The 13015-nt window shown below is 44.6% G+C and overlaps 1 non-coding gene across 1 annotated transcript; it reads left to right on the forward strand.

Moving 5' to 3' along the window:
* The first annotated feature begins 11457 nt into the window (after positions 1–11457).
* TRNAA-AGC (transfer RNA alanine (anticodon AGC)) lies at positions 11458–11529 on the forward strand. The gene has a single exon. It is a non-coding gene; the product is annotated as a tRNA-Ala (tRNA).
* The last annotated feature ends 1486 nt before the right edge of the window (positions 11530–13015 follow it).

A 13015-nucleotide genomic window follows, 5' to 3' on the forward strand; every position in this document is an offset into this window, starting at 1 on the left:
TAGTTGCAGCTCTCGGGCTCTAGATCACAGAATCAGTAGTTGTGGTGCACAGGCTTAGTTATTCTGCAGCATGTGGGATCCTCCTGCGTCAGGGATCAAACCTGTGTCTCCTGCCTTGGCAGACAGATTCTTTACCACCGAACCACCAGGGAAGCTTGGGTCTGGTCTTTCTATTTTGTTCACTGTTGTATCTTCAGTACCAAAAGCAGAGCCAGGAATATAATAAGTGCTCAGTAAATTTTTTTTTAAATAACTGGATAAATATGGGGAGGTGGAAATTCTCCTGCAGTGCTGTTGGGAGAATATATTGATACAGAGACTCTAGTGAGTGTCCCATTCAGAACAGGCTAGGTTATAGTACAGTAACAACTGCAAAAACCTCAATTAACACAGTAAGTTTCTTTCTCACTCACATAAAATCCACCAAGGGTCTTAGTTTTTCCATGGGACAGCTGTCCTCCATGTGGTCACTCAGTGCCCCAGGCTCTTTTCTCTCTCCTGAAGTCCTCTATGTTGCCGCAGCAGGGGAAGGGAGACTGGAGAATGTCCCAGGGAGTTTTCATTGTCTTAGTCAAAGTGACGTCTGTCACTTCAGCTCACATTTCATTGTCCAGAATCAGCCACATGGTCCCATGTCACCGCTGAGGGATAGAGAAGTGTATTTTCTTGTGTGCCTCAGAAAAAGAAATAGGAAACAGAACGTGGTGACCATATCATGGTCTTGGTCATGGAGAGCTAATTGACCACCTCTATAGAGAACTTGGACCTGTACATTTGCTAAAAATCTAGCAATTCTGCTCTTAAATGTATCCTTGATCATTTCAAATTGTTTTTTTGTCTGTTTGTTTTTGGTTTTTCTTTGGCCATGCCCCATGGCTTGTGGGATCTTAGTTCCCTGATCAGGGATTGAACCCGTGTCCCCTGCAGTGGAGGCATGGAACCCCAATCACTGGACCACCAGGGAAGTCCCTCAAATTGTTTTGGATGAGCTTCACAATAAGAACCACATTTTACATCACAACTCAGCCATGTTTCATATACATATATACATATATATATATATTCAGAAACTATGTATTTAGTCTGAAACAAAAATTTCAGAAACAGAACTTAGTCTTATTATGGGCAAGGCACTCTTGGTGTTTTTGAAATTATTCCATTTCATGTTTCAGAAGTTATGCTCATTGTGACCTACTGATTCTACCAGCCGCATCATGTGTGTGTAAGTGTTTGAGTGTGTGTGTGTGTGTGTGTTAGCACTTCCTTACTTTCTCGCCTTATAAACTGTTTCAGAGTCAAATTGTATAGTTCCTGCTTCAATCCTAGAATCAATCATTTCTCTAAGGAACCTTGGGCCCTTTTGTTGGAGAATGATGTTGGAAATGAAGATCTGGGCTCTGAGTGTCCTTGTTGCTATTGATGATTGCTTTTTTAGACTCTACCTCTTTGCATTATTATAATTATTGCTCCAAATATCCTTAAATTGATCACCTATCTGTAATTACTACCACATTAACTTTTCTTTAAAAATCTTAATGGTTATCTCATATGTTCTGGAGGCAGGTGAGACCAGGATTGATTCAGTGGCTCAATGATGTAACAAAGAACCCAGACTTTTTCTCCTTCTGCTCTGGTATCTTCAATATTTCCTGTCTTCAAACTTGTTGCTTTAGGTGGCAAGATGGCTGCCACAGCTTCAGACATTACTTCCCAAGGCAGTAGCTGAAGTCAGGATGGAATAAAATAAGATTCTTTTATTTCCCTTTATCAGAGAGAATAAACCTTTTCTCAAAACCCCTTCAAGTTTTATTGGCACATAATGGATCACATGATAACTCCTAAGTCAATCGCTAGCAAACAGGAACAAGGTTTAGACCAATCAGGGTTCACCTTTTGGGGCAAGACTCCCTTTCCTGAGTACACTGTTACCTGACACCTGGACAATACTGGGGTTGGGTTAGCAAGAGAGAGGGATGTGTGGTGGGAAAAAGGTCCACCCCATGGAAATGTTTTGGATTTTTCTTGGGAAATTCCTGGGGGAAAAAAAAGGAGAGTTAAATTGTCTATGATACGGGGAAACATTCTTAATCCCTTTCTTTGTGTGTATGTGTGTGTGTGTTAGCTGCTCAGTCATGTCTCTTTGAGATCCTAAGGATTAAAGCCCATCAGGCTCCTCTGTCCATGGGATTCTCCGGGCAAGAATGCTGGAGTGGGTTGCCATTCCCTTCTCCAGGGGAATCTTCCCGACCCAGGGATCAAGCCCACATCTCCTGCATTGTAGGCAGATTCTTTACCATCTGAGCCACCCCGGAAGCCCAACCCCCTTGCTTTACTTGTTTCTATTTTGTCTCCCCATGGACTTTGCAACCTGACTGCAGCCCTCCAGGCTCCTCTGTCTATGAGGAGGTATTCTCCAGGTAAGAATACTGGAGTGGGTTACCATGCCCTCCTCCGAGGGACCTTCCCAACCCTGGGATCAAAACTGCGTCTCTTATGTTTCCTGAATTGGCAGGTGGGTTCTTTACCACTAGCGCCACCTGGGAAGCCCCAATTAGCAGTAAGGCAAAGAACCGGCCAAGAAGGGCATTTAGGGATTTCCCTGGTGGTCCAGTGGCTAAGACTTCATGCTCCCCAATGCACAGGGCCCAAGTTTGATCCCTGGTCAGGGAAATAGATCCCACATGTTGCAACTAAGAATTCAGATGCCGCAACTAAAGATCCCATATGCTGCAGTGGAGAACGAAGATCCCACCTATTGCAACAAAGACCCAGTGCAGCCAAATAAATAAATATATTTTTAAAAGAAGAGAATTTAGGGTTGTCACTGAGAAGATTCAGTAGTTAGGGTAAGTAATTCAAGATGCTGTAACAAATAAACTCCTAAGTCTCAGTGTCTTAACACAAAATTGTATGTATGTCACTTACACGATGTCTAACATAGCAGTTCCTTTTAGGCAGATGGTCTACAGGGCCCAGGTTCCTTTTCTTTTATGGTCCTGCTCTCCCCCGCAGATTTCCCGGGTGGCACTAGTGGTAAAGAACCTGCCTGCCCATGCAGGAGATGTAAGAGACGCAGGTTAGATCCCTGGGTCGGGAAGATCCCCCAGAGGAGGGCATGGCAACCTACTCCAGTATTCTTGCCTGGAGAATCTCCATGGACAGAGGAGTCTGGTGGGCTACAGTCCACAGGGTTGCAGAGATGGACACGACTGAGCGACTTAGCATGCACGCATGCATCCCCTGCACACTCACACTTCTCTTCTGGATCCTCTATCCAGCCAGAATTTGGGAAAAGAGAGGACACAGAGCATCATGAGGTTACTTGTCCTGAAAGCAGCGCATGTATTTTGACTGCGTTTCATTGGCTAGAACCCAGCCCCATGGCCAGCCGTAACTGCAAGAGAGACTGGGAAACCTATCTGGCCGTTTGCCCAAGAAGAGGAAACAAGATTCGATGGACAGTGGACATTCTTTGCCACAGGAGATGACCCAGATGTTACAAATGTCACTTCTGCTTGCAGCCTGTTGGTCTAAAATTGTTCATGGCCACTTCTAGCTACAAGAGAGGCTGATTTTGTAAAACTGATACTTTATGGATTTCTAAAACTATGATCGTCTTAACTTTAAGAATTAATTTTGGGGAAGAATTGGCACGTCCTCTTTTGAAATTTTCTCATTTGACTCCTACTAATGTGGGATAGGATTATTTCTAGGTATTTTAAAGTATTTTTGCTGACAATGTGAAAGGAGCCCAATTTCCCACAACATTCTCTAGCAGCCCAGGATCTATTGACATGGTGACTTTTTATAAGTGATCTTGAATCTAGCCTTCTATTGAAAGCGTTAGTTGCTCAGTCATGTCTGACTCTTTGCCATCTCATAGACTGTAGCCCGCCAGGCTCCTCTGTCCATGGAATTCTCCAGGCAAGAATACTGCAGTGGATTGCCATTCCCTTCTCCAGAGGATCTTCCCAACCCAGGGATCGAACCCGGGTCTCTCACACTGCAGGTAGATTCTTTACTGTCTGAGCCACCAGGGAAGCCTCCTACTGAGGTTGATTCTAATACTGAGGTTGATTCTAATATCAGTTTGTTCTCTGGATTATTTCTAGGTTACTACAGATTTACTTCTTTGCTCAGGGTCATTGCTGCTCGAGATATTGTTCTTTCTTTCTTTCTTTTTGCTTTTTGGCCCCATGTGGGATCTTAGTTCCCTAACCAGGGATGGACGCTGCGCCGCCTGCATTGGAAGCTCAGAGTCTTGACTGTTGGACCAGAAAGTCCCAAGACATCATTGTCTGTGCCTTCAAGATGCAACCTTTCTTAAAGGATGCTCGGTTTTTGTCTCCAGGATTTTCTTCCAAGTCACTGTCACCCATGCCCAAGGTTAGATGTGTGCAGAGAGCCAATGACACCTGCAGGTTGACTGCTGCCTGATTGACATTTGTCGAAGAGGAAGCCTGCATTCAGACACATTAAAATGAGCAACTGAGAATCGATATTATCCATGGATAAGTTTATGTATATATTTTCTGGATCATTTGATAATGAGTTGCAGACCTCATGTCAGATTACCTCTAAATACTTAAATGTGAATTTCCTAAGAACAAAGACATTTGCTTATGCAATCATAGTGTGTGTGTGTGTGTGTTAGTTGCTTAGTCATGTCTGACTCTTTGCAACCCCCTAGACTGCAGCCCACCAGGCCCCTCCGTCCATGGGATTCTCCAGGCAAGAACACTGGAGTGGGTTGCCATTTCCTTCTCCAAAAGGAACTATAGAAAAAAAGAAAGTGAAGTCACTCAGTCGTGTCTGACGCTTTGCAACCCCATGGATTGTAGCCTACCAGGCTCCTCCATCCATAGAATTTTCCAGGCAAGAGTACTGGAGTGGGTTGCCATTTCTTTCTCCAATGCAATCATAGTACAATGATCAAAATCAGGAAATTCAGCAGTGATACAATAATCTAATCTACAGACCTTTATCAAAATTCATCAGTTGTTCAAAAAATGACCTCTATAGCAAAAAAAAAAAAAAGCTTGTTTAAAACGTTTATTTTACCAGTCAGGATGACATAGTCTATTTAGTTATCATATCACTTTCATTTGGAACAGTTCCTCGGTCTTTCTTTGTGTTTTATGACATTGACAGTTTTGAAGGTTTCATGTCAGTTATTTTGTAGACTGTCAGTTTGGGTTGGTCTGATGTTTTCTCACAACCAGATTCAGGTTATATACTTTTGAAGAATAGAGATTGTCATAAAAGTCATTCTGTGTCCTCAGTGCATCTTATCAGGAGGCAGACAATGCGTTTTGTCCATTACTGCCCATGGTGATGTTTCTCACTGTAAAGTTACTCTTTCTCTCTTTGTGGTTAATAACTAATCCACAGGGAAATACTCCAACACTGCATGAATACCAGTTCTCACCAAACCTCCACTTGCTTGCTTTAGATTACTTCATTTTTTCCCACAGATTGGTATTCAAGAACCATCCTAAAAGATGGGATCTAAACTATCCAGTCTAAATGACGGCATTCCCAAACGTACATGTGGATGCGTGTTAAGTCACTTCAGTCGTGTCCAATTCTATGCAACCCCAAGGACTGTAGCCTGCCAGGCTCCTCTGTCCATGGGACTCTCCAGGCAAGAATACTGGAGTGGGTTGCCATCCCCTTCTCCAGGGGAATCCTCTCAGCCCAGGGATTGAACCTGGGTCTCCTGCATTGTAGGTGTACTCTTTATCATCTGAGCCACCAGGGAAGCCTCACATGTACAGAACTCTTCAAAGTCATGGCTGCGATTAGTGCTTTTCTGTCTTTATATGAATTATATACAAATTGTAAACCCTCATCATCTTTTTCACCCCAGAAGTGTAGGACAGCGTAATCTCCATCCCTTCATTGACTCTCTCCCAGGACATAAATGATGGGCACTATATTCAGCAAAGATGCTCCCAGGGGTCCACATTCATGTCTGTAACCACTAGACGGCAGTACATGGGACCATTTGCACATATTTCTGCCACCTTCTTTTCTTTCCTGGCAAAAGTGTCACAGACATAACATTTCCAGAGGGGGTGGCTTTGTACTCTGGGAACTCATTGCATGTCTCACTTTGGGGTAAATGTCATTGTTTTATTCCATTCGTATGGTGAGCATCCCAGTTTGTGGGTAGTTCTGATGGGGAACTTGTCATCCAGGGACCGTGAACCTGGATGACACAGTTGTAGCAGCTTGGGCCCCCACAGGAGCTGGGAGCAGCTCTGGCACTGATGGAAACAGATGTTAGCCATGGCAGACCTGAAGCACCGGCCAGCAACACCAATGCTGGTTCTTTCTCCAGATCCTGCTCTGATCCATACACCTGGCACCTCAGTCTTCTCCAGATCCCCACTGGATATTCTTTTGATTTCCATTTTTAAAATCAGGAAAGTGAGGTTACCATGGACCAGGGATACATAGGTAGTGGCAAAGCTTGGGTTTGGACACTGGCCTGCCCGGCCCCAAAGGCTGGGATCTTGTTGTTGTTCAGCCGCTAAGTCACATCCGACTCTTTGAGACCCCATGAGCTGCAGCACACCAGGCTTCCCTGTCCCTCACCATCTCCCTGAGTTTGCTCAAACTCATGTCCATCGAGTCAGTGATGCCATCCAACCATCTCATCCTCTGTCACCCCTTTCTCCTCTTGCCCTCAATCTTTCCCAGCATCAGGGTCTTTTCCAGGATCTTGACCTTGGTGCTATTCTGCTTCTGGAATTATCCATGGAGTTATCTGGAGGTCTTTGATAAGCTATTCAATAAAAGGCAGATCCAGCCCATGAATCCTTAAATATTCTCCCAAAGAGATACCCTCTCCCCAAAGGACACCTTTTGTCCTCAAAACAATTCTTAAGTTCTTGGATTCTTAGGGTCTCAAGACCAAAGCTCGGCAGAATCTTCAGCCTCCCATCTTCCCCCCAGTAAAATGTCCACTTCTCCTAGAGAGGGGGCAAGGAGAGATGTAGGGGGAGATTTCACTCTGCCCTAGGCTGACTTCAAGAGTATGGCAGATTTTCTTTTCTGGAGGTGGCTGCAAAAACCATCTATGGCTGCAACAAGGCTTCTAGAACCTTGCTACTCCTACATCAAGAGTGAAGTCTGTGTCTCCTTCCTTGGGAACTGAGAGAGCCTTGGTGACTGCCTTGACTAATAAAGCGGAAGTGATGTTATGTAATTCCAAAGCTAGCTCATAAAAATGCCACACACTTCTGAGTTGTTCTCTTGGGACACTTGCTCTTGGAATCCAACTGCCATACTGTAAGGAAGCTCAAGCAGCCAGAGGAAGAGGAGGAAATGAAGCCTCAAGCCCTCAGCTCCAGCTGAATTTCTCACATGAGTGTGAGGACACACTCACATGAGTGTGCCATCTTTTTTTAATTTTGGCCATGCTACACAGCATGTGGGATCTTAGTTCCCCAACCAGGGATCTAATCTGTGTCCCCTAATTGCAAGTGCAATCTTAACCGCTGGATGGCCAGGGAAGTCCCCCAAAGTGTGCCATCCTGAAAGCAGGTGATGCCATGTGGAGCAGAGTACTGTCATTACCTTCCCTGAATTGCAGTTTTGTGAGCAAAATGAATAGCTGTTGTTCTAAGGCACCAGGTAGTTGGGGTGATTTGTTATACAGCAATAGATAACTGTGACACACACAGAAACTAAGCTACCAGTTGTCTCTTGGTCTCCACAAGGGATTGGCTCCAGGATCTCTCCCCCAGCTCTCCCATTAGATGCCAAAATCCTGAGATGCTCAAGTCCCTTACATAACATGGTATAGTATGTGTGTATAGGCCATGGACGTTCTCATGTAGACTTTAAATCATCTCTAGATTACTTATAATACCTAATACAGTGTATTTGCTATGTAAATAGTTGTTGGAGCAGCTATTCACAAATTCAAGCTTTGCTTTTTGGAACTTTCTGGAATTCCTTCAAATATTTTTGATCTGAGGTTGGTTGAACCCACGCATGGGGAACCTATGGATACAGAGGGACTGTAATCAGAAACTGGCGCAGCTGTCGCCTAGGTTCAGAAAACACTTTTTGCACCGAGTCAGGGCCACACGCTCATCCAAATCCTTCAGAAGAGCAGAACCCTTGGAGTCAGGCAGACACAAGTTGTCAATCAGGAGAATTTAGTAAGATTATGTATCTCAAGTGCCTAGCCAAGAATATAGCATGTAACAGGTGCTCAATAACTGTTAGTCACAGTTATTGTGACTAACAGTTACTAGGACTGTTCTGTGGATGGATGTTGAAAGTCTCTTGCTGGATAGTCTCTCTCGAAGGTAGACCGGGAGGCTTCTGAATCCCACCACACTTCCTTTGGGCTGAATTTCTCTGCCTAGAGTCAGAGAGCCTGCATGCTCACTCAGACATGACCGGCTCTGTGAAACCAGGGACTGCAGCTCGTGGACTGTAATGGAATTTTCCAGGCAAGAATACTGGAGTGGGTTTCCATTTGCTACTCAGGGGATCTTCTAGACCCAGGAATCGAACCTGTGCCTCGTGTGCCTCCTGCGCCTCCTGCATTGGTAGGCGGATTGTTTACCACTGAGCCACCTGGGAAGCCCAGAGTCAGAGAGATCTGGGTTTAACTAACTTATGGCTCCTCCAGTTTCTGGCTGTGTGACTTTGCACAAGAGACTTAACCTCTCTGTTTTTGAAGTCCACATCTGCAGAAAGTCAAGAGATCATATTCCCTCCTAAAGGGGTTGCAATGAGGTTGGCTAGTGTGGAAGGCTTAACACAATGTCTGGCATACAGTAGGTGTCCATAGCGTGTGCTGAGAGAGGAGGGGGTATTCCCTCCACCCTCTGCAGAATCTCCAGGGATCTCCGTCCTCGCTCTGTCCTCCACCGCGAGTCTGACCAGGTAGGTGATGGTGGTGAGAGGTCCAGAGAGGAAAGGAGGGGAGGGGTTCTTCTAGCCGGGTCAGCCCTGTTGTTCTCTCATTTCCCACCAGCGGGCGCTCTGATGAAGTTAGGATTACAGCTCATCGCCATTGCGGTGACCATAGCTAGCCCCGTATGTGCAGATCTGACTGCACGCGGTTGAGCGCTTTGGCTCTCTTAAATGAGACAGGATTCTCAATGTCTTTCTTAAAATTAAGAAATCTGGCAGAGTCACAGGCTTATATTCACTATATTTGTGTAAGAAAAGTGCCAACCATCCTCTTCTGATGGAAAGAGAAAACCGACAAGTATTTAATTCCTTTTAATAATAGAGATGATGTTATCACTATGGCAACAAATGATCAAGGAAGACAACCAATCAGAACTGCAGGTTTCTCCCGGAGGTTATTTTTCTCAAGACATGGCAACAATTTTTAGGAGACTCTCAAAGACTCTTTTGGAGAAGGAAATGGCAACCCACTTCAGTATTCTTGCCTGGAGAATCCCGTGGACAGAGGAGCCTGGTGGGCTGCTGACTATGGGGTCGCAGAGTCAGACACGACTGAAGCGACTCTGCATGCATGCATTGGGGAAGGAAATGGCAACCCACTCCAGTGTTCTTGCCTGGAAAATCCCGGGCACGGAGGATCCCGGTGGGCTGCCGTCTATGGAGTCGCACAGTGTCGGACACGACTGAAGCGACTTAGCAGCAGCAACAAAGACTCTTTTGTTCAACTTATCCTTCAAGGACAGTCTTAAATGAACAGACCTGGTTGGTGACAGGAACTCAGCCTCCAGGTTGCACAGGAAAACCAGATTGGTGTTCTCAGTTTACTTCCTTATGGGATGGATTCTTTAGATGGTTTATTATGCAAAACAGCATCTCTGTATGTAGCTAGCTGCAGGGGAGAAAGAACAGCCTTACCTTTTTTTTTTACATTTTAAACATTATTTTTATTAAAAATTTCAAATCACTTTTTCACACTCCCTTGGTTAATAGTTGGGGACTTGCATGTTAAAGGGCTGGTTCTGAATCTCTTGGGTTGACACCACAGAAAAAAAGCAGCACCTTGATCTTGGACTTCTCAGCCTCCAGAAGTGTGAGAAAATATATGTCCATTGTTAAAGCCACCCAATTGAGGGTATTTTGTTATGGAAGCCTAAGCAGACTAAAACATTGAGTTCCCTTCTTCTGCCCATAGTCTCAGTGGCCCACAGACTAACACACACCTCTCGTTCACCTCTGACCCCTAAACACTCCTGAACAAGGGATTTTGTCCCAGATCAGCCTGAGTGGGTAGAGGTTGAGAAAAAGTTCTATTTTCCTCAAATTCTTCTCTGGTTGAGGCATTGCCATAATAACCGCTGTTCATCTTACTCTCTTTCCAGCTGTGTTATGTACACAACAAAAGCACACACATGGAAACTGAACTCTGTAGAGCTGCAGCTTCTCAACAGAAGCTACTCTAAGTATTTTGAACGGAGAAAATTTAACGCAGGAGATTTACTAGGAAGGTGTCCATAGGGTCAGAAAAGCGAGAGCCAGAAAGGATGGTGGGGGCAAAAAGAAGTAGCATGTATCAGTCCTTCGTTCCTTTTTATGGCCGAATAATATTCCACTGGAGGGCTTCCCTGGTGGCTCAGCGGTAGAGAATCTGCCTGCAATGCAAGATACAGTCTGTGGTGTCATGAAGAGTCGGACACGACCTAGCGACTAAATAACAACAACATTCCATTCTACGGCTATGCTGTACTTTGGATTTAAAAAAAAATATTTATTTATTTGGCTGCACCTGGCCTTCGTTGTGGCATATAGGATCTTTTAGTTGCATCATGTGGGATCTGGTTCCCTGACCAGGGATGGAACCCAGGCCCCCTGCTTTGGGAGCCCGAGTCTTAGCCACTGGACCACCAGGAAAGTCTGCTGCATACTTTAGTTATCTGTTGATGGCCATTTGGGCTGTTACTACCTTTTGGCTGTCATGAATAAGACTACAGTGAACATAGATATACAAGTTTTTGTTCGAATACTTCAGTATTTCTGCTCTTGGGTGACGAAAATGCTCTAAAATTGATGGTGCTGATGGTTGTGCAGCTCAGGAAATATACCCCAAACCACTGACTGCTGCTGCTGCTAAGTCGCTTCAGTCGTGTCCGACTCTGTGCGACCCCATAGATGGCAGCCCACCAAGCTCCGCCGTCCCTGGGATTTTCCAGGCAAGAACACTGGAGTGGGTTGCCATTTCCTTCTCCAATGCATGAAAGTGAAAAGTGAAAGTGAAGTCGCTCAGTCGTGTCCGACTCTTAGCAACCCCATGGACTGCAGCCCAGCAGACTCCTCCATCCATGGGATTTTCCAGGCAAGAGTACTGGAGTGGGGTGCCATTGCCTTCTCCGGTATTATTTGTTAGAGCTACCGTAACAGTGTCTACAGCAACTTACAGTAAATACTATCCTGCTGTTCTCCCACTGACCACCAGATAGCACACTGGATTTAATATTAATACTTGCCACTAGAGAAACAGCGGGGGGTATAGCTCAGTGGTAGAGCGCATGCTTAGCATGCATGAGGCCCTGGGTTCAATCCCCAGTACCTCCATCTCCATATTTTGTGCTTCCCTAGTGGCTCAGACGGTAAAGAATCTTTCTGCAATGTGGGAGACCCAGATTTCATTAGATCCCTGAGTTGGGAAGATCCCCTGGAGAAGGGAATGGCTACACACTTCAGTATTCTTGCCTGGAAAATTCCATGGACGGGGAGCCTGGCGGATTACAGTCCACTGGGTCGCAAAGAGTTGGACACAACTGAGCGACTAACACAACACGTAGAAGAGCAGACACTGCTAAGTGCTTTTGTTAATTTAGTTGAGATGAGACTTTTGATTTCTTTCTTAAAAGAAATTTATTTATTTACTTACTTTTGGCTGCACTGGGTCTTCATTGCTGTGCTCAGGCCTTCTCTAATTGTGGCAAGAGGGCTCTAGAGCGCAAGCTCAGTAGTTCTGTTATGTGGGATCCTCCCGGATCAGGGATGGAACCCATTTCCCCTGCTTTGGCAGACTGATTCTTAACCACTGGACTACCAGGGAAGTCTGAGTCTTTCAATTTCTTTATCTAAAAGCAAGTCTAGAAAAGACTTGGGCCTTTATTTCATAATGTTTGTGGAAAGACAGAAGTAATCTTTTCCTGATTTGATAGAGAAGACCTGTTTTCTTTTCTTTAAAAGAAAAATACAGAAAGGCTATTTAGTCTTGCTATCACCATGGCAACAAATAATCAAGGAAGACAGCCAATCAGAAACCTAGGCTTCTTTGAGAGGTTATTTTCTTTGGAAATTGCAACGATTTCTAAGAGAATCTCCCAGACTCTTGTTCAAAGTCTCTTTCCCAGGACAGACTTCAATAAACAGAGAACAAAGGAGGTTGGTAACAGAAAAATTCACTCAAGTCTCCTGGTTGTAACGGAAAATAAGATGGATGTTTTGGGATTATTCTCAATCTGTCGATTTATCAAAGCTGATTTGATTTACTGATTGATTTATTGTCCTTTGGCTGCACCAGGTGATTTGTGGAGATATTGGTTCCCTGACCAGTGTCCTTAACAGTGAAAGCACAGAGTCCTAACCACTGGACTGCCAGGGAGTCCCCTTGCCTGAAGTTGATTCTTTAGAAGGATTTATGATGCAAAATAGAATCCCTCTCATTGAAAGTGCAGGAGAGAAGGGACATCTTTATCTCTCTTTCTTTTGATGTTTAAAAATTATTTTTGCACTGTGCATGACTTCACCTCAATCATTAATAATGTTGATTGGATAATCTTACAGTCACTTCCAATCTCTTCTCATGTATTACTATGATACTATAATAGATGATGGACAGGGAGGCCTGGCGAGCTGCAGTCCATGGGGTCACAAAAAGTTGGACACGACTGAGGAACTGGACTGAACTGAACTGGTAATAGCTAAAAAGGCCAGCTCCACTGTTTTCCAGACCCACTTGCAGCTGCTGGTATGTGGTAACCTAGTTCTGGGCAATGAGTGTGCTGGAAGCTTTGGGGAATTATTTTTGCTGCTGGATAAAAGAGGA

Source organism: Giraffa tippelskirchi, chromosome 7, assembly GCF_054371585.1.
Source record: "Giraffa tippelskirchi isolate mGirTip1 chromosome 7, T2T-mGirTip1v1.2.pri, whole genome shotgun sequence".
NCBI lineage: Eukaryota > Metazoa > Chordata > Mammalia > Artiodactyla > Giraffidae > Giraffa > Giraffa tippelskirchi.